The 19986-nt window shown below is 44.0% G+C and overlaps 1 protein-coding gene across 3 annotated transcripts in view; it reads left to right on the top strand.

Moving 5' to 3' along the window:
• ppm1lb (protein phosphatase, Mg2+/Mn2+ dependent, 1Lb) overlaps positions 1 to 19986 on the top strand; it is a 46974-nt gene that overhangs the window by 2381 nt on the left and 24607 nt on the right. The gene's annotated exons all lie outside the window — the stretch shown is intronic.

The raw sequence follows: 19986 nt of genomic DNA, 5'->3' as shown, positions 1-19986 counted from the left end.
GATGAAAGAGTGACACAATGTGTGTGAAGTTGTGATAAAGTTAGAAAAATGAGCTGCTGGGCCCCTGATAGCAACTGCCCAAGAAAAACATTGATTCACACTGAAGTCATTGGCATGCTTGAACCCTGCAACTCTCAGACTGGAATATAACATTTTTGAAATACATTGACATGACGTAAACCATTTTCCTCTGTCTCTTATCTCCTCGTCTCTCCTCTATACTTTAGCTTACGTCTCTTTAAAACAATGAATACATTATTCTCTGCTGGACCTTTCCCCATATTTGCTGTGTGGTTATTTGATAAAACATAAACTAATTAAGCATTATGCAACATAAGCACAAAACTGAATTAATGAAGGTCTTTATTTTGGCACAAGAAAGAGCCTCAAAGTCAAGTATTAAAACAGGAGCCACTTTAGGTCCCTTAGTTGATATTGTCAGAATCAGTTTTGTGCGTTAGTGTGTACACATTTTCAGTTTATTTAAATAATTGCCAACACAGCCTTGGGCCTTTGTGGACGATTGGAGCAGGAGCCCATCCTGAACTGTGCGTATATCCCATAATTCCTCGCTTCAGCCCTACACACACATTCACCAACAGTTAATCTGTTGTCTTCCAAAAAGCAAGGCAACTGCATCTTGTCTATTTTCAGTTTAAAATCCAGCCAAAAATATCCATCTCGTATTTTTTGTCCAAAATAACATTTCAGGAGGCAGACAGCACAGGCCCCACGCTGTAACAGGATTATAGCTAGAAGGAGGAGGAGGAACTCAAATGGTGTGCTTCAGAGGCAGCAGAGCTCAATATGAGCAAAACAACACCGTCAACCCCCAGTCAATATTAGTTTACAATGAAAATACATATCGTTTCTTTTCTGCTTTCGTCAAAAGAATCTGATGAACTATTTCATGTTGTTTGTTGATATGAATGTGACCAAACAACCTGAGAACGCAAGCACGAGACCCTTAAAGAGAAAAGTTAAAGGGACAATGAGTATTTGAGATGACGCCACTGATTTAAGTAGAACATAAGAAACACTGATTTATCAAGTCATGTTATGCTTGAACTCAGCATTGTTTCCCATGCAGGATTTACTCGACAGAGCGGTCTTTTATCCCCTTTGGACTTCAGCTTGTAGACATGACACATTTTTTTGATCAGCCTGTTCTGGTTTGCTGAGGAGCTCCATGCTATTTTTAGAGCTGAAAGCAACTGTCTTCAGTTGGACCGCTCTGGTCAGATTATATCTGAACGATAACATGCTTTAAGAAAAAGAAAGGCATATGAGGATAGCCACGTTGCCGCCTGTTGCAGCTCTTGGCCAAAAGTGGTAATTGGATTGTTTTTCCCATCTGCCTTTTTTCTTTTTTCCTGGTGCTTCTTATAGAGAACAGTGATTTCACTTGTGAGCGCTACTACAGCCACCACACGCATGGTTAAGATACTCGACGAAATAAATGGTGAATAGGAGATGTATGTATAAGAAAACGAGTGGGAGAGCATCTATGGTGAGAGTGAGAGCCAGACGAGGAGGTTCAGATTCGCCTATGTAGGCAAAGAGCGGTTTTATCACTGCATGTCCATGGGCAACAATTGGTCTGTTTTCATTCCCACTCACTCTTTTGAAGTGTGTGTGCGTGTGTTTGTGTGTGTGTGTGTGTGTGTGTGAAATAATTGCCAGACAGCAGCCGCCAGAAAAAAAGGTCTTCTCTTCAGTGAATCTAGATGTATTTATTCATTTGTTAGCCAGGGGGCATTGGATACAGCAGAGAGATGCTGTGTGACCCAAGGCAACACCAGGAATACTGGCTGCCTCAGCTGGCTAATTAGTGAGGTGTCAGCCGCTTTCATTTCCTTCCACACACACACACGCACACACACTCTGCTCATCCAAAGCATTTACACAGTCATTAAAGAAATGTCAGACCGTTGTCAACATCTATCGAGCATCCAAGGCTGCAACACCAACAGGTCTTTGACACAATTTACATAAACATCAAGGGATAGGGATCGACTAATCTGATTATCCTCTCAAGTAATCAATTTGTTGTTTTGTGCATAGAATAGTGAAAATGCTTGTGGCAATTTCCCGAAAGTTCGATGTGCCGTCTTCAAATTGCTGATTTCTCTCTGACTAGATATACTTAATTTCTGCTTCAAAATGTATGTATTTATGACCATTTAAAAATGTTTAGCTTTTTTTGTTTGCGTTTGTGTTTCGAAAAAGCATTTGCCTTGTTCCACGGAGTTATTGTAAATGCAGGCTATAAATAAAGCTTTTGCAAACTAGAAATCTCAGCTGTACCTGATATAATATCTATCATTCGTACCGACTGGCAATCGCACCCTGTGGAAAAGATGTAGATATGGGAGATATCTAAAATCCCTCTCAATGCATCTTTCATGATAGCCCTTAGGTGCAGCAGTTTTAGATTTAGTGTGACATTTAAAAAAAATATGCGAGTATGATTCCTTGCCAAGAAATCGATTAGAAGATTGGTATCAATCTCATGTCGGTGCATCCATTACGGAGCTGATGCTGCATGTTCTGATTAAACAAACCAGATATAACAATTAGTAGGTGGTATGTGTGTTTTCTGACGAGCAGGCTAGTTATTTCTCTTGCTTCAAGTCGCCAGAGTAAAATAAGATAATCTCCACCGGGCTGTAGCTGCATACTTAACAAACATGAGACTGGTATCGATCTGCTTGTCTCTCTCTTCAAGACAGCGAATGCACGTATCCGTAAAAAATAAAATCGACACCCAACGGTGGCAGTCTGCATTTACCACTTGGCAGTGAGTGATCTTTGAGTCCAGTATGCTGGAGGATAAAACGTTGAGGAAGCCAGTCAGTTTATTACCAGATCCATCTCCAGTCAATGCTAAATACCATTTGGAAATGGTATTCAATTTCTATTGAGTTTATTTTATCTTGCACAATATCACACATTCCGAATGTGCCTCAATCTGTACACATACGACATCCCTGACCCAGGACCTCACATCGGATCAGGAAAAACTCTCAAGAAATAGAAAAAAAACTTTCAGGGTAAAAAAAAGGGAAGAAACTTTTAGGAGAGCACCAGAGGAGGATCCCTCTCCAGGATGGACAGAAGCAATAGATGTCATGTGTACAGAAGGAATCATTACAGAGTAACAACACATTCAATGACTATGACAGAGTGTATGAATAATTAGTCTTAGCATGGACCACAATCCAGATCTCCACAATCCATCATGAAACAGAAGGAGGTAGAGGGAGGGGGGGTGCATCACCAGGGCCATGGCAGGAGGCATTAGACACAGCCAGGTCCAATGGACCCTAGGAGACGTGAAGTCACAAAGACTCCGGGTGTATGCTATGGCGTGTCTCCACACACCACAAGCACACACCAACCAAATGTATCTTTCCCCGTGATCAAATTCAGTGTCTAATGTCAGCTCATCCATTGGAGGTGTCGTCTTTAGAAGATTGATCAGAAGACGGATTTATCTGTGATATGGAGATTGATTTTAGTTGACGCATCGGAATAACCGCCATTTAAATGATAATCCTGGGCTCTTCATCCATACAATGGCAACATGCACTCTCTTTTCTTGGCACCGGCATGTAGATAGTCACCCGTACTCTGCTCCTCCCGGTCCTGCCTGTCGGGTTGTAGCTTCAGGCGCTGCAAAAGAGAGAACAGAGAAGACATTCACAAGAAGGCTTATGGTTTAATGTGAGTGCGGGGGCTGCTTCTCTCTGTCTTCTGCCATCCTATTAGCTTTTGTTCTGTTGATTTTATTTTTCTATCACGACTCACTCTTTCATGTAGTTTTGATCTGCCGTTTTTGTTGGTGAGTGGGTTGTGATGGATGTATAGTTTCGAACTGGGTAGGTGGCGGTTGTAAAGTGCAGGGTGAAGACGTAGAACACTAACACCACAGGGACAATGGCCATTTTTAGAGGGATCCTCTCTGTCTTTATTCAGCTCTGAGCTTGTCCTTTGTTCACCTTTGCTTTATGTTCAGTCTAAAAGGCTTTTCATTTTCAAGTTCATTATTAATTTTTTGAAATGAAAAGTATAGACGAGACTTCTGAGAGCAATTGAGACAGCAAAACAGACTTATCGGGCACTCATTTTGAAATTAAATAAATAAATAAAATGTTTAGATTGGTTGACAATGGATCACGTGACTACTTATATGTGAAAGGTTTTTTTTCTGGTAGTGATGAACCAACAGACGTATCCCCTGAAGGTGCAACTTCTGGTGAACATAGTGGAGCATGTAGCACCTAAAGAGACAGATGTTTCCCTCAGGTGCTGGTGGGAGCCCAAACCGAGCTAAACGGAGGGTTATCCACTCATCCGGTGGTCACAAGGAGGACTCAAAATGATTGCTAACGTTGCCTCGTACCTGCCAGATATTTAAATAGGCAACAGTTGGCTCACAAGTTTGCCAGATGAACTTAAAAGGTGACGGTGTGTCATGCTCTGGGGTTACAGCTCGTTACTGCTGCCCCCATGTGGCCCGTAAATCGGTTTAAAGAGATAAAATCCCTCTGCTAATGAGTTTCAGCAGCGAGCTCATTCCTTTCTATAAACCCTGACATACATGACAGGTGGATTTGCTCTGCAGAATGGGACAGTCGGGCTTCAGTATGCCTGCATGTTGACTGTGCAGGGTAAAAAAAAGAGCAACTTATCGAATTGGGGATCAACAAAACTTCTGATTACTACTGTTGTCCTTCTGTACCTTCCTCTCTCACTTGTGGCGAAAGCTGATGCCAAACATTTCAGCCTTTCCTTGATTTCAAGTGATGGAAGAAGTGGAAAGCACACAGGAGGTCATGTTCTGCTGGAAAATACTGGTGCAGCAGAGAAGAGACCACAGAGCTTGAGGTCTCTGCTGAAAGTCTGCTGACCTATTGGTAATTTGTTCCCGGTGATAAGGTTTGTTTTCCTTGCAGCGAGGAGACTGTCGGGGAGCGACTGAGCAGTTTAGTCACGGAGTGAAACACGCCAAATAAATGAATATAACTGTTGCTGTCAAGCAACCGCAATGTTTGGCCCTGGAGTTAACATCTGTAATCTCCTCTTCTCCACACTCGCTCTTTTTCATAAAATAAAAGTATTTTCAGAAATCGACTCATTTTAATAATGTCTTGCCTCTTATTTGTGTTATAGTGTGAAAACACCTTCTACCGTCTTGAGATACGAGCATTTAGGAGATTTAAGAGGAACTCTTTAACATTTCAGTCCTGAATTTTGATTAGAGGGAAAACAACGGGGAGTTTGGAGTCTTTTTCAATCAGAGGGCCGAAAGCTCAATCACCCGTGTGTTACACCTCTTTTGGCGGCAGTAATTTAACAGACACTTGTTTAAGTGAACATCTTTGAGATGCCACTTTAAGAATAACACATCCTTCTGTTCTGATAACTATGTGTGTGTCTGTGTGACAGGATTGTGAGTGTTTGCCTACAACACATGGCAACAGATAAGTACCTTCTTCCACTTCAGTGTGCCGTCCTTACCTTCTGGCAGCGACTGCTCAATAATTGAACACCCTCTCTGTCAAACACATCTGCTAAAAGAAACCCGGACTAAATACACTAAGCAGAAGGAAGCCACAAGGTCGTTGTTCACACACATCATTGTGAAAGTTGGGTTTTCTGGGAGGACGTCTTGTGTGGAAAGTTGTTTGCAAAGTTGTATCTTCATGCTGTTTAGCTTCTCTCTGTTCTCCTGCATATCACCCACTCCTCTCCCAGTGGGGCTTGAAAGAGCTGACATGGTGCTGAAAGGTGGGTTTGGTAATGGAGCTGTTGCGTTTGGTTGACAATGCCCCCCCCCCACTGTCAACTCACATCACCCTGATTTTGCTTTTTACCTATTCCCCCCCCCCCCCACACACACTTCCTCCATGTCCTTTTCTCTCTCTAGGGGTTGGCAGTGAATGAATGGGCCACAAAAATGCCTTCTCCAAGACCCTGTCAACTTGCTTTCCCCCCATTATAGCATCTCCGCGGACCCCACTGTGTCCACTTGCCTCGGCCGCTTGCCACACTCAGTCTCCACTCCCCCATGCGATGTGCCAAACACGGTGGTTGTGTTGGAAGTGTAGCTTTAATTCTCGACGTTGCAAAGGTCCAAGGCCGACTGAATGCATAATGCTTGCCTACAGCACTCATTTTACCCAGGCAGTGCTCTTCGGTTGTACAGTCTTGTGTGTGTGTTTTCGTCTGTAGCTGATTAGCGGCCTCTAAATCTACGTCACATGGTTGGAATTGACTATGCTGCTTGGCCTAATCTACAATTTGTTTTAAAAAAGGGGACATTCTTCATGTCGAAGGCTGTGCAAAGAAAAGCATGTCTCCTTCCTTTGAGGATCATCTATATTTGCAATGTGACTGTCGGAGCCAACATCTGTATGCCGGCTCCACAATTGTTTGTTTGTCTGTGTGTGTGAGCTTGAGAAAATTCAGTTGGAGTTCGCCTGCTCGCCGTCTTGGCAGCGAAGGACGGCGGGAGAAGAATGTTGGCTGAGAAAAGGTAGCGAGTCACAGCTGTTCAGTTAGCGACATTGGTGTGATTGTGTGCAAGGACACTTGGCCGTGATGTTTGTCGTGCTCGCAGTTGTGGCTCTTCCTCACGTCTCGCTGGCCAGACGGGCCTGTGTGAAGGGCAGGTGCATCCTGCTAAATGGAACAGGCCCCCTGGTTGTGTTTGTTTGTCTCTTATCACCTTCTACGTCCCCAAGTCAGACATAAGCCATTTGATGCAATTTCAAATGTAAGTTTTTCTCAGATTGAAAATGTGCTGCTTACGATTCTGTGGTGACTTTCTCTGAATGTATGATTACACTCGTACGTGGTCAGTGTTATCGTATTTATACATACCGCCTTGCTCGTCCTTCGACCACTCAAAGCTCTATTCACAACATTCACACATTCAAACCGGCTCACCGGGATGTAATGTAATCATTCACACACACTCGCACAGCAATAGCAAAGCCTTCGGGAGCATTTTGGGGTGGACGTGTGGACATGTGGACTAGAGGAGTTGGGGATTTGAACAGCAGATCTTCCGATTAGTGGACGAAGCGTTAGAAGTTTGCATTCTGGAGCTGATCTGCCACACATGTGCTGCACACTTCCAGACATCGATCCATCCAGACAGAAGGAATGCAGCCGATATAAATGTTTTATATTTACACATGGTTTCTATTCACTGTGAGCTACGATTCTTAAAAGAAAATACAAATTCTTTGCTGGACCAACTCTGAGCTAGGTTGTCTTTAATTTACACTGTAACAAAGGCTCACGGGATAAGAGAGCATCAGACTCCCCGGCATGTCATTAATTTCTGCTTGTGATTACAATTTGGAGGTAGAGGGATCGTGTGTGTGTGTGTGTGTGTGTGTGTGTGTGTGTGTGTGTGTGTGTGTGTGTGTTTGTTAGGGGGGGGGGGGGGTGATTATGTATGTGTGATTGTTTGTTTAACCGGGTCTTGCTGGCTCACTGCCATGTACTGTTGATTATGGCCCTTTGCTATGTCTGACTGTTGGAGCTCTTTCATCCTGTTGTTTTCCTCTGTGGTTCCCCCTGTTTTTTGTCATGGCACTTGTTGAGAAGGGTGGTGTGTGTGGGGTGGGGGGGGGGGGGGGGGTGGGGGGCAATCTAACTAACACTGGGGAGGCTTTCTGGTGAACCATCTGCTGTGTAAGGGTTGGATAAAGTTCTTGGTTCTCAAGAGAAAACAGATGACGTTGGAGAGAAAGTTAAAAAGACAAACAGGCAAGAGGGATAGAGAAGCAGATTGAGAGTAATTTGCAAGCAGATTGCAGACTAAGCCCACATGTTGATCAGGGTAACTGCAATAAATAAACATAATCTTCCACACTTAATCTTACGAACTTTAAATTGATTCCAACTGGATATATCCAACTTTTTTGTTTGTACTTCTGATCCATGTCAACAATGGCTTAAACCCCAACTAGCAAGCTGAGTGTAAACCCCTCACTTAGCCGATTACTGACGGGGACGTGGCTAACCACTGGCTGCCAGAGCTTAATGGTGGAGGCCTCCGGAGGAATCGTTGGCCTCATTCAAAAACTGGAAAATGAGTTGTTCACATACTCTGACCCCAGTGAAATAATTGCTCTCACACACATTGGCACGAGGCATGAGCTAATAGGAATGTAGTAATCTAGTTGAAAATGATTATTTTCCTGTATCTTAATTTATCCCAGTAGTGAATGTTAACATGGAATCAAAATATACAGTATATATATATATATATATATATATATATATTAACCATGCTTTAAAATATATGTGCCATTCATCTTACTGATGGGTAAAACCAATAAAAGAAAACGTTTTGCCCAATATAAGATTTAAATGACACATTTTGACAAAATATCAAGCACTTTGGTTAAACCAGGTTTTTCTAGTTGTAGAGCTTTAGTAGTGCATGTCCTTTGCAATTAAGGAAGTCAAACAGCATTGTTTCTGATACTAAGGCCGTGTTAAACAATCATTTTAATTTCTAGCATATTCTTCAGCAGCTTGTCAGAAATGCAAATATCCATTTGAGATGACATCCTCACATTGTTAATTGTATTTGACCAAAACTCCAATATATAAATTACACAATCATATAAGATGGAGAAAGGCATCCAATTTGGAGAATACATTAATCGACTCATTGTTTCGAGCTTCCCCCAAATAGCAATGGCAGATTATCACGCTCAATATTAGTGATAAACACATGTATTGGTTGGCCGATTAACAAAAAATGTCTGCAGACACACCTGCATTCAGCACTCTCCCGTATTATTTTATTTATGTAAAACTTATTTATTTCAAAGTTTATTTATTTTGTCTTATCCCACAAGACCTAATAAGACATAAGAAGGAGAAAAAAAAGGAAAAAAAATGGATGGATCCAGCATGAGAAATACCCTTCTTTTATTCTTAGCAGGCAATTCTTGGTGCCAGTGGTGTTTTGGGAAATATGAAATGGGTTCAATGTATGAAGTGAATGTAGTTTATATTTAAATTAAGTACAGACAGGAAGTACACAGACAATAAATAAAATAAAATAGCAAAGAAATTGAAAAAAACATAATATCGGCATTCTATATTGGCCAATCGGCCGCCCTGCTCTTTGAATATCAGACCTGTCCATTGAAAACCAATTTCTGGTCCCCACTAGTAAATATGGGTAGGCCTATTGTAACATGTGTTGATGTGATAACTTCAACCTGCCACAGACATTGGTGCGCTACTCATTGCAGATGCCGTATGAATCCAGCGTGTTGGTAAATGGGTCTCATATCGTCATATCAGACAGACTGGTGATGGATCGGGGTGGATGGGAAGTTTAGAGGCAGATAAGCAGAGCTGGTAATTGATTAGTGCGGTGCAGAGGAAGCTTACGGTGATGTGAGCTAACGCTAACAGCTCAAAGCTCTTAGGATGCCTGCTCTCTTCCTGTGAGCGCCTCGAAGCCGAGGCTAAAAGGACCAGAAGAGACAGCGGGGAAGATTAGATTCACACTAATCCCACTGGGGAGATTGAGACGATACATTTTCTCCATGGAGTCACTTCCTTTTTCACCCCACCACACTCCCACTTGTCTGTATCGTTTTATTTCCCCAATGAAGCCCTTCTACTTTTCCCTGTTGGATTTCTCAATATTTTTAGAGTTAGCTCTAGTGCGTCCGTTTACACATCCAGTACCTGAATGCATTTGCTATCCTGTGAGTGAGAAGTCTGTATGTTTCCCTCTTCCCGAGTTGGTTTAATGAGCTAAGTAGCCGAGCTGGCAGCTATTCTTACAACTGTTCAGAGGAGGAGAGATGCTTCATTGAGGGTGAGAAGAGAGGGAAACGATGGCATAGATGATAAGTGCCCTCATTCAAGTCAGGAGAGAGAAGGATAGAGGGAGGGGGAGAGGATAGGGATTGACAAAGCATTACACAACAAAAGGTTGCAACAGGCTTTCAGAAGTAAAACAGAAGTATAAATGAAGATAGTGGAATAGTGGGCTTGAAGCTGTTGTTAGGTGGACAAAAGGAAGGGAAGAAGTCCTTTCTTTCAGAGGAGACAGGGATAATAAAAACATGGATGCTGAAAGGCAACGCCTCACCAAAAGCCTGAAGTTTTTCCCGGCTTGCACCACAACGTGTGTTAGACAGGCATAACTGTACAATACGCTATGGACAGATTGTGTTTGAAGTCAGAGAGGACTTTAATCTTTTGATCATAAGTCTGTCAGACTTTGGCCACGGCATCACGGGGCAGTTCCTTCCTTCTGAAGAAGCATGACATACTTTTCCATCTTTCTTCTTTTTTTCCCATCTTCACACTTGCTCTCTGTCTCTGTTGACCTTTTCCCTACAGTATTGTGTCTGTTTTCTCTCTCTCCTCTCCCATCTCTTCATCCACCCCCCCCCCCTTCTTTCCGCCTATACTCAGCTCTTGCCTCCTTTCTCTCCTTCTGATCTCTTTTGTCCTCAGAAATCAAAATCTCTCATTCTGTGTGCGGGTCAGTATTGTCGAGGGACTGTAATTGGAGATGTGTGAGGAGTGGTGAAGGGCGCACGCACGAGAAGAAGTGCATTCTCCGTCTCTTTCCTGCTGTGAAGCCGCTTATCAATAATTTCCTGGTTGATTAATTGGTGCATTAAGTCCGACTCGACTATTTAACTACCCAGGTTTTTTAGTTTTGATCTGCACCCCTTGCTGTTCCTGGTGGGGTAAAATGTTGTAATGTAAGCCTACTGTCAATATTTAGTGTTATGGATATTTGCCTTTTTTAAGAGGTGTCTTGATTTAGGATAGGAATTTATAAGCATTTTTTGCTTCTACCTATACCTTTTCAGTCTTTCTCTTTTGTATATTATATAGGATAATATTGTATTGTATTTGATTTGATTGACTGAATAAAATACACAAAACAAAAAAAAATACAATATGTCTGTTGTGCCTTTTTATAGAACAATACGTCTTTTCAGCTACCTCATTCCTCTGTTCTTCATGTCTTCTTTGACCTTTTTTCTCTATTACCTTATATGTCTCTCTCATCCTCACTATATACATTCTACCGCCCCCTCCTTCTCCTTTTCTACCTCTGGCTCCCCCACCCTCCTCTCCACTACCCACACAGTCACCTTATCTCTCTGCAGTCTGTCTGACTTATTTATCACTGCTCTGAAATATTAAAGCGCCTGCTGCCTCCAGTCCTGAAAAGAGTCCAATAATTTGACTTACAACAGACAAGCACACACACACACACATGCACACACACACACACGCACGAACACACACACACACACACACACACACACACATACCATAACTCATTATATCTTCTGGAGATGGCACATGCTCTGCAGCACGACGCCGTGCACAAACTCCTCGTCATCTCCTGGTTCTGACTGCTGCTTTGGGAGTCTGTCTACTGTCAACAAGACTGATGACATCTCAGACCCATGACACCGTTAACTTTAGTTTGTCTTGCAAAAGAAACAAATAATTAGAAAGTCGTCCCATACATTAATGCAATAGTTTTCCTAAAACGTCTCGGTAGCTTCTCGTGTGTGAGGCTTCGCTGCGTCTCTCTGTTGAATATAATTGTAAACAGAATATTTTGTGCGATGGACTGTTGGTCTGACGTAGCAAGACACTAGAAAACTTCACCTTGGACTTTGGGGAGACTGTGATCGACATGTTGGAGCCGAAAGGAATAATCAATTATTGACAAAATATTTATTGAGAAAATAATCTCAGTCAATTATAAGTATATCATTGCACAATAAGTTTGGGCCTCATTAGCTATTTTCACCTCTTGTTTCAGATCTTACGGTTGATTTTCGAATATGATAGTGTTAATGAAATAAAGTTGGGACACCTGTTCGTTCGGGACTTTAAAACCAAAAGATTCGAAGAAAAAAAATGGGTGAAGCAAAGGCGGAGAAACCCTTCTTCTATTCTTAGCAGGCAGTCTCTTGGGGAGCAGGGGGGCAGTGATGTCTATCGCTGGAAATAGTGAGCGTAATAAAGTGGAGTGGGTCTGCTCCATGATGGTGCTGTACCTGCGGTGGAAACTGGGCTGCCCTGGAGACACCTTCCTCAGTCACCACACGGGCACGACAACAAATGTACACGCTGTCAAGGGCTTGCAAAGCAAAAGTGTACACAAATTATTAGAAGCATTTCCGATGAAAAATAATTCCGGCTGTTCAATTCATTAGCTGGATCGTACTGAAGGGAAAAGTTGTTGGACGCCTTCCACGTAAAGCTGATTGAACGTGGCCAGGCCCGATGCCCACGGCGTAGTTACCTTCGCATTGAAAATGCCGGAAGGTTATGTTTTGATCGCCGTGTATTTATTTATTTATTTGTATGCGTGTTATTCGCAAAACTCAAAAAGTATTGAACCGAATCACATGAAATTTGGTGGGATGATTGTTTATTATCCGGGGACCAGTTGATTAGATTTTGGGATCGATCGGGTCAAAGGTCAAAGGTCAAAGGTCATGAACAGGTCAAAATCTTTCGCAGAACTCAAAAAGTATTGAACCGAATCGCATGAAATTTGGTGGGATGATTGTTTATTATCCGGGGACCAGTTGACTAGATTTTGGGATCGATCGGGTCAAAGGTCATCAACAGGTCAAAATCTTTCGCAGAACTCAAAAAGTATTGAACCGAATCGCATGAAATTTGGTGGGATGATTGTTTATTATCCGGGGACCAGTTGACTAGATTTTGGGATCGATCGGGTCAAAGGTCAAAGGTCATGAACAGGTCAAAATCTTTCGCAGGACTCAAAAAGTATTGAACCGAATCGCATGAAATTTGGTGGGATGATTGTTTATTATCCGGGGACCAGTTGATTAGATTTTGGGATCGATCGGGTCAAAGGTCAAAGGTCATGAACAGGTCAAAATCTTTCGCAGAACTCAAAAGTATTGAACCGAATCGCATGAAATTTGGTGGGATGATTGTTTATTATCCGGGGACCAGTTGATTAGATTTTGGGATCGATCGGGTCAAAGGTCAAAGGTCATCAACAGGTCAAAATCTTTCGCAGAACTCAAAAAGTATTGAACCGAATCGCATGAAATTTGGTGGGATGATTGTTTATTATCCGGGACCAGTTGACTAGATTTTGGGATCGATCGGGTCAAAGGTCAAGGTCAAAGGTCATGAACAGGTCAAAATGTTCTTGAATCGCATGAAATTTGGTGGGATGATTGGTTATTATCCGGGGACCATTTGATTAGATTTTGGGATCAATCGGGTCAAAGGTCAAGGTCATGGAAAGGTCAAACTCTTTTTTTACCATAGCACGATACATTTTTGTCCAATTGGCATGCAACTAATGCCAAAATGTTCATAATTCAATGCCCAATCTTGTGATATGCGAAGGTATGCGCTCTACCGAGTGCCCATTCTAGTTCTGAGCTGTAATGGGCTGCGTTTGGGATTGTTTTTGGAAAGTGGGCTCTGGGTTTGGTCTCTGGCTACACTTTCTGTCCTCATTATCTCGTATGGGAACTTGCCTGTGCCGAAGACTTGAACCATCATGGAGCAGCTTGCTTCATCCCTGTTTGACCCGAGGGTGTACGTATAGTATAAGTATAGGAACATGATCAGTGGCAATGATATTTGTGTTGTGCTTCCAGACAATAACTGATTTGGGTCCAGTCAGTGCCTTGTAGATTGAAGACGAGTGTTCGAAGACACACTGATCCTAGATCAGATATTTCTTTTTCCGACATCACTCAGCCAGTGTGGGAAGGAACAAGCCTGTCAAATAAACTGATATTATGCAGGCTCTACCTCTGTCGCTGTCCTTGTATCTGGCATCACTCCCATTCTGAAAGTAGCTTCTTCTATTTTAGTTTAGTTTAACTCCTTATTCTACTCCCGGGCTGCCCTACAGCTCCTGTACTCGTAGTTGCATCACGCAAAGCCTTGTCCCCATGCACAAGACACCTCGTATCCAGAGTCCATTGAATCTAATCAATGTTCTGATGGATGGAGGTCCCACAAAGTGATACACACACACACACACACACGCCTGCATTTTCATCAGCAATCTTTATGAGAACAGCGGCAGTGGATGGATTAGAAGAGTATTGATTTTTATGAATGTCTGTATATGTTTATCAGCTAGTGCAGCTTGGCTTTGCTCTATGATACAGACCAAACAGGCTTTGCATTGATCATTGTAGTTTTCCTCTCTGATGAATGAGAACGCAGAGTGGTTGGGATGCTAGGAGGCCAGTGTTTGGACGAGTAAAGGAAAGACAAATCTGCAGCATCGCATATCAGTGAATCCTCAGGAGGACACAGGTTGGGTTTAGTATACGCTAACCTTGCGATGAACTCTGTGTGTGTATACCTGCACATGTTGAGGAAGGCTCTGATGAAGCACTTGTATTAGCCGCAGAGTGCAGCGCTATTAAAATGGAAAGCCATCAGTTTCTTTACACTTTCATCCTCTGTAAAACAAATCAGCAGAAATCCAGGCATTGCACTGTTTCATTATTTATGGCTGCCCCAGTTATGGGCCTGACACCTGCTGCTGCTCAACACACTGTCTATGTATATGGAAATTGGGTGCATGTGAAATATGCACCATATGCCCACCGTTGGGTTACTTTTCATGTGTGCAATGTTGGTTAATTGAAAGGGTTGTTGTGCCAATGCAGCCAGCTGTATGGAGATGAGAGCCATCGTGAATAAATGGACACAGGAAGGGATGAATGGAGTCCAGGAAGCTGTCGACTCAGGATGGGGGAAGCTTGGCAGAGTGTGCTGCAATGTGCCTTGTGGTGGCAAGAGTCTCTCAGAATGTCAACGACTGCGGTGACACGACCTGCATTTTAATAATCTCCAGGTGTCTGTATTAATAACAGGGGCGTTATATTAAGAGCGGAAATGATCAATCAATCAGTCCACATGCAGACGATGATGCAGTTACTCTTTCGGATAAGCAATTAACTATTTGTCTGTGCTGTGATGCTCATAAAATAGATCTTCACTGCAAAGACGGACCATAATGCATCTTTTCAGCTATCTGCTGGTCAATATTGACGGCATGGCAATCTTGTTGGAATGGTCAATGAATGAAACGGCTCAGCATCCCTGTGTGTGTGTGTGTGTGTGTGTGTGTGTGTGTGTGTGTGTGTGTGTTTAGTGTGGGCACCCATTGATAAATCCACACGGTCGGTGTGAGCGCAGACATTATAAGATTTATACACATACCCACACACACACACACACACACAACAGAGGTGGTAATCTGTAAACGGAAAAGTTGGTTCGCTTTCCTCTCAAAGTACAGATTCGGTATTACTGGAAATTCTCTTATCTCACTTTCGCTCCTTTCATCTCTAAATCTTTGAGTTCCCTCTGTAGATCTAACTGGGAATGCAAGCTTTGTACTTTGTCTCTATTTATTTCACTTTCATTTTCTTGCCATGGCTTTTTCATTGCCTTTTATATCTGGGAGCAGTGAGAGAACTACGAGTTTTAAGTTGAGAATGTGCTTTATGAAGGGCACATCCACGATCAGCCCTTCAAGTAAAGCTGTAGAATGTGTGGCAGAAAAGAACAAGAACAAGGTGTCACCGAGACCAAGTGATATGATATCACTATGTTGATGTGCATTGTCTTGGCTGTGAAGCGGATTTGAATGTAAAATGGTATTTCAGATCAAAGGAGCTGTACGAGTGCAAGGCTCCATGCAAGTGTGTGTGTGTGTGGGTGAGAGACGAAGCACCGGAGCAATGAGCCGTAAAGACGTCGGTGAGCAGAGATGGAGATGACGAATGCACAACGACGGAGGTCTCCCCACCACCAGCACCTTAATAGCTTCCCACCCACAAAAGATGTGGGAGATGTGTACTCCCATTCCAATGAAGTTGACAACATCAGTGCCTCAGTCCTAAAAGTAAAATAATGATGGAGAAATGTAGCTTCTGAATTATTGTGTGTGTGTCTGTGTGTGTGTGTGTGAGAGAGAGAGAGAAGAGAGGGGGCCGGTGAAGCGTACCACTCTAGTGAATGAATATTCATGTCGTTGATATATCAGTGTCTGCCAGAGAACGCATGCCTCCAGATCGGAGGAATACAAATAAGAACACTTGCCAAGTCTGTGTGTGGGCGCAGAGGGAGATTATAGGCTGTGTGTGTGTCAGAAAGAGGCGTAGATGACATTTACTCAGCTCTTCTCCTCGAGGCTTTTTGTGCTCCACATTCAAAAGAGGGAGAGGAACACCCTCTTGCTTTATGAAACCCTTGTTTGCTATCCTCATAACTCAGTGTCCGTCACTGTGTTACATCCTACTGTTTGTTTGGTTCACATGGATGAAGTAAGCTCTGTGTAAAGTAAAGTAGGAGATGAAACACTGTGAAACATCACTGTTATGAATAAAAATATATACAAGTGGTTATTTTAGAACAAATGTTATATTTATCTATTGTGATGTATATCATTATTGAGATGTGAAATTACCTTGATCAGGATAAAAGATGTCGGCCGTATCGCCCAGCCTTATTACATTATGTCAGTGTCATTAATAGAGATAATTTGATTAAAATGATGAATTCCCATTTTGTTCACATCTGTCCTTGTCATGTCAATTAAATGATTATCGTTCGCTCTAATCGTCCTCACTCGCTTCGAAAAATATCCTGAATGGAAGACATAATGGAAAAACCTACAGTTCTCGTTCTTTGTGGGAAATAGATAGATAGATAGATAGATATATACTTTATTAATCCCCAAGGGGAAATTTGTCGAGTCAGTAGCAGCAACACACAAGAATAAAAAAACAAAACACAAAATATAAGAAGGGTTAGGGTGATCTGGCAAGAGGTGAACTGTTGTAGAGCCTCATAGCCGTGGCAGGAATGTTCTCCTGTATCTCTCCTGCAGCGTGAGGAGGAGATCTGAGAAAAGTACTCCTCTGTCTGTAGGAGGTGGTGGTGAGGGTGGTCCGGGGTGTCCAATATGGGACACAGTTTCTTCAACGACCTCCTCTCCACCACCTGTTCCAGGTGCTCCAGCTGGCAGCCGATGATGGAGCCAGCCTTCCTACAGTTTGTTAAGGCGGCTGGTGTCACCGGCTCGATGCTGCTCCCCAGCAGACAATGGCAAAGTGCAGCACACTGGCGACATCCGACTGGTAGAATCACTCCAGCATCTTGCTGTACACGTTGAAGGATGAAGCTTTCTCAGGAAAAAGAGCGACTCATTTCTTGTACACAGCGTTGATGTTGGCCTTCCAGTTCAGTCGGCTGTCGATGGAGCAGATGGCATGAGAGGAAGGAGACAGAACAGTTCCTGTGGGTGAAACATCCACACACACACGGTTCCAGACACCACCGCCCATTCTGACAAACTGTTCTCTCAGCACTGTGGGTAGTCAGTGACGGAGATGGTGGACGCCGCCCACGCTACCCCCGCAGTCACTGCCTCCTGCAGCAGTGCCTGTGGCAGGATGGTGACTCAAAGTCCAAAGAAAGTGACTCTCACAGAGAAGTCGGTTCCATCCAGGCCCGACTCGCGTCCAGGCAGATAGATGATGAGTCCACTGGCTCCCACCACACATGAATGAGGGTAAGCAGGCAAGCCAACGGTCATTTCACCTGCGGCCCAAGGCCGGGTGGAGCCTCCCAGGACCAGCATGCACCTTGAGTCGAGGCGGTGGCGAGCGGTCGGTGGTCGTTGAGCCAGATGGTGGACATTTGTGGGGCCATGACCAGGAGGGGACAGGGCACAGACTTCCCCACACAGCCTTCAGCTGCAGTTGCAGGCTGCAGGCAGCAGACAGCTGGCCAGACACAGCTGTGTGGGTGGAGGGGGTTAGGACCTGGGGCTGATGCCTCTGGACCTTTCTCTTCTATCTTGTGTTCTTCTCACCTGTGTCGTCACCCAGAGAGAGGGAGGTGGACAGAGAGGAGGTGGGAGGCCATTGTTGGTGGAGCAGCTGGTGCAGGGGACAGAGGGGAGGGGGGGAGGGGAGGTTGTGATGTGGAGGTGTGAGGGGTGGAGGAGCTGTGAAACTGAAAAAATTGAAAAAAAAGTGGTTGGCCTGGTTGGCCCTCCTCATTGTCCCCCCTCCCTCTCCCTCCCAGCTATCACCCCTCTGCCAGACCACACCTGTTGTGTGGTGTCAGCTGGGTTGGCCTCCAGCTTCCTCCTGGGAGTCCTTGCCCTCTCAGCTTCACCACCTTCAGGTGGCTGGGGCTTTCTCAGCTCATCCTGTCTCCACCTGCTGAAGCTTTTCTTCATGTTGAAAGCGCCTTGTCCCCCTGATCAGGCTTGTTTGTTGGGGAAGCAGCGCACAGTCCGTGATGGGATGGTGGTGTGTTCACAGAACTTGATGTATTTGATGCAGTCGGTCATACTGTTGATGTCTGGTCGGTCACAACAACACATCCCCGTTGACTCCCAAGCGGTCCTGTAGAGCGTCATATCCAGAGACCACCTCCTCACGGTCCTGGTGGTCACGGCAGCCTCTTCACCAGAGGAACATACCTGGGTGTCAGGCGGACCAGTGATCAGACAGACCCGAGGGGGGGAAGGGTGGCGCTGCTGTCGTCCTTAGTATTAGCATACAGCAAGTCCAGAGTTTTATTGTTCCTAGTTGGGCAGTCTATGTATTGATGGAAGGTTGGCAGAGCTTTATCCAGTGTGGTGTGGTTAAAGTCACCAGTGATAGCATGAATGCTCCAGGCTGATGATTCAGCAGAGCAGACACAGTGGAGTGGATGGTGTCCACAGCTTCCTCAGCGTCAGCTGATGGCGACGGCAAACAAGCGACAAAATGAATGAACTCAACTCGGCTCGGCGCCCCACGGCCAACAGTTCAATGCCAACAGTTCAATGTTAAGCGCTCCTTCACACACACACACATGGTGGTACCGTTCATTCACATCATAAACGATCCGCCCCCGCCCCCCTCCTCTTCGCTCTGTGTAGCGTCTCTGTCAGCCGAACGGTGAAGAGCGGGCAAAAGGCGCTGTGGATCCGGATAGTCGCGTGCAGCCACGTCTCAGTGAAGCACAGGAGACTGCTCTCACGGAAGATCCTCTCAGACATTACCAGCGCCGAGCTCATGCCCTCCCTTCCACCGTTATATCACTCCGTCGAGGGTTCGGCGGTTCTTATCTCCTCTTTTAGTCTCCTGACACCCGCTCGCGAGCCCTCCCGCCTTCTCCGTAGCTCCAGCGGGATCTCCTCTCTTCTCAGGGCAGGTCTTTCGGCCTGCACAGCGCGATCATCAGCTGCAGCGCGGATCAAGCGGTCATCCCCGCCGTGTTTTGTTTGCGCTCACACACGATACTCACGAGTGACAAAAAAGCCACAGTGAAGTATCAAAAGTAGTTATGGTCCAGTGTCCGACCGTAACTAAGACAAACGTGAAAGAAAAGAAGAAGAAAAAGAGAGGAAAAGTGCAAAAAAAAGACAATAAAATGGTCTCTAAAGTTCAGCTGAAGCTGCCAGGAGGATTCAGCTGTCTCTTTCATCAAGTAAGTGAATCTCAAAAGAGAATTTTGTACTAGAAGGACAAACTTATTTTGATTAATTCGGACTGCTGAATGAATTTTGCACACAATGTGTGGTTCAATCCCCGCCCTAGTCCATGTGTCCTTGAGCATGACACTTAACCCTGAATTGTTCCCTGTACCTGTGTCTACGGTGTATGAATGTAACATGATTGTAACTCACTTTGGATAAAAGTGTTCAATGACAATGTAAATGTAATAGTATGTAAATACTGGTCTGATGGATACGTGACATTCTAATAGATGCAAGAGGATGAGCCTATGAAGACACATCTATCTCTTCTCTTCCTTGTAGTTATAGATCAAACATAGAGCTATAGAGCCTTGTTTACTTGTTGTGTGTTTCAGATACTTCAGATAGAAGGTTCTACAAACCATCTTTGTTGGTGGAACTGGGTT

Source organism: Pseudoliparis swirei, chromosome 20 (genome assembly GCF_029220125.1).
Source record: "Pseudoliparis swirei isolate HS2019 ecotype Mariana Trench chromosome 20, NWPU_hadal_v1, whole genome shotgun sequence".
Taxonomy (NCBI): Eukaryota; Metazoa; Chordata; class Actinopteri; order Perciformes; family Liparidae; genus Pseudoliparis; species Pseudoliparis swirei.
This window is presented reverse-complemented; position numbering and strand designations above follow the sequence as displayed.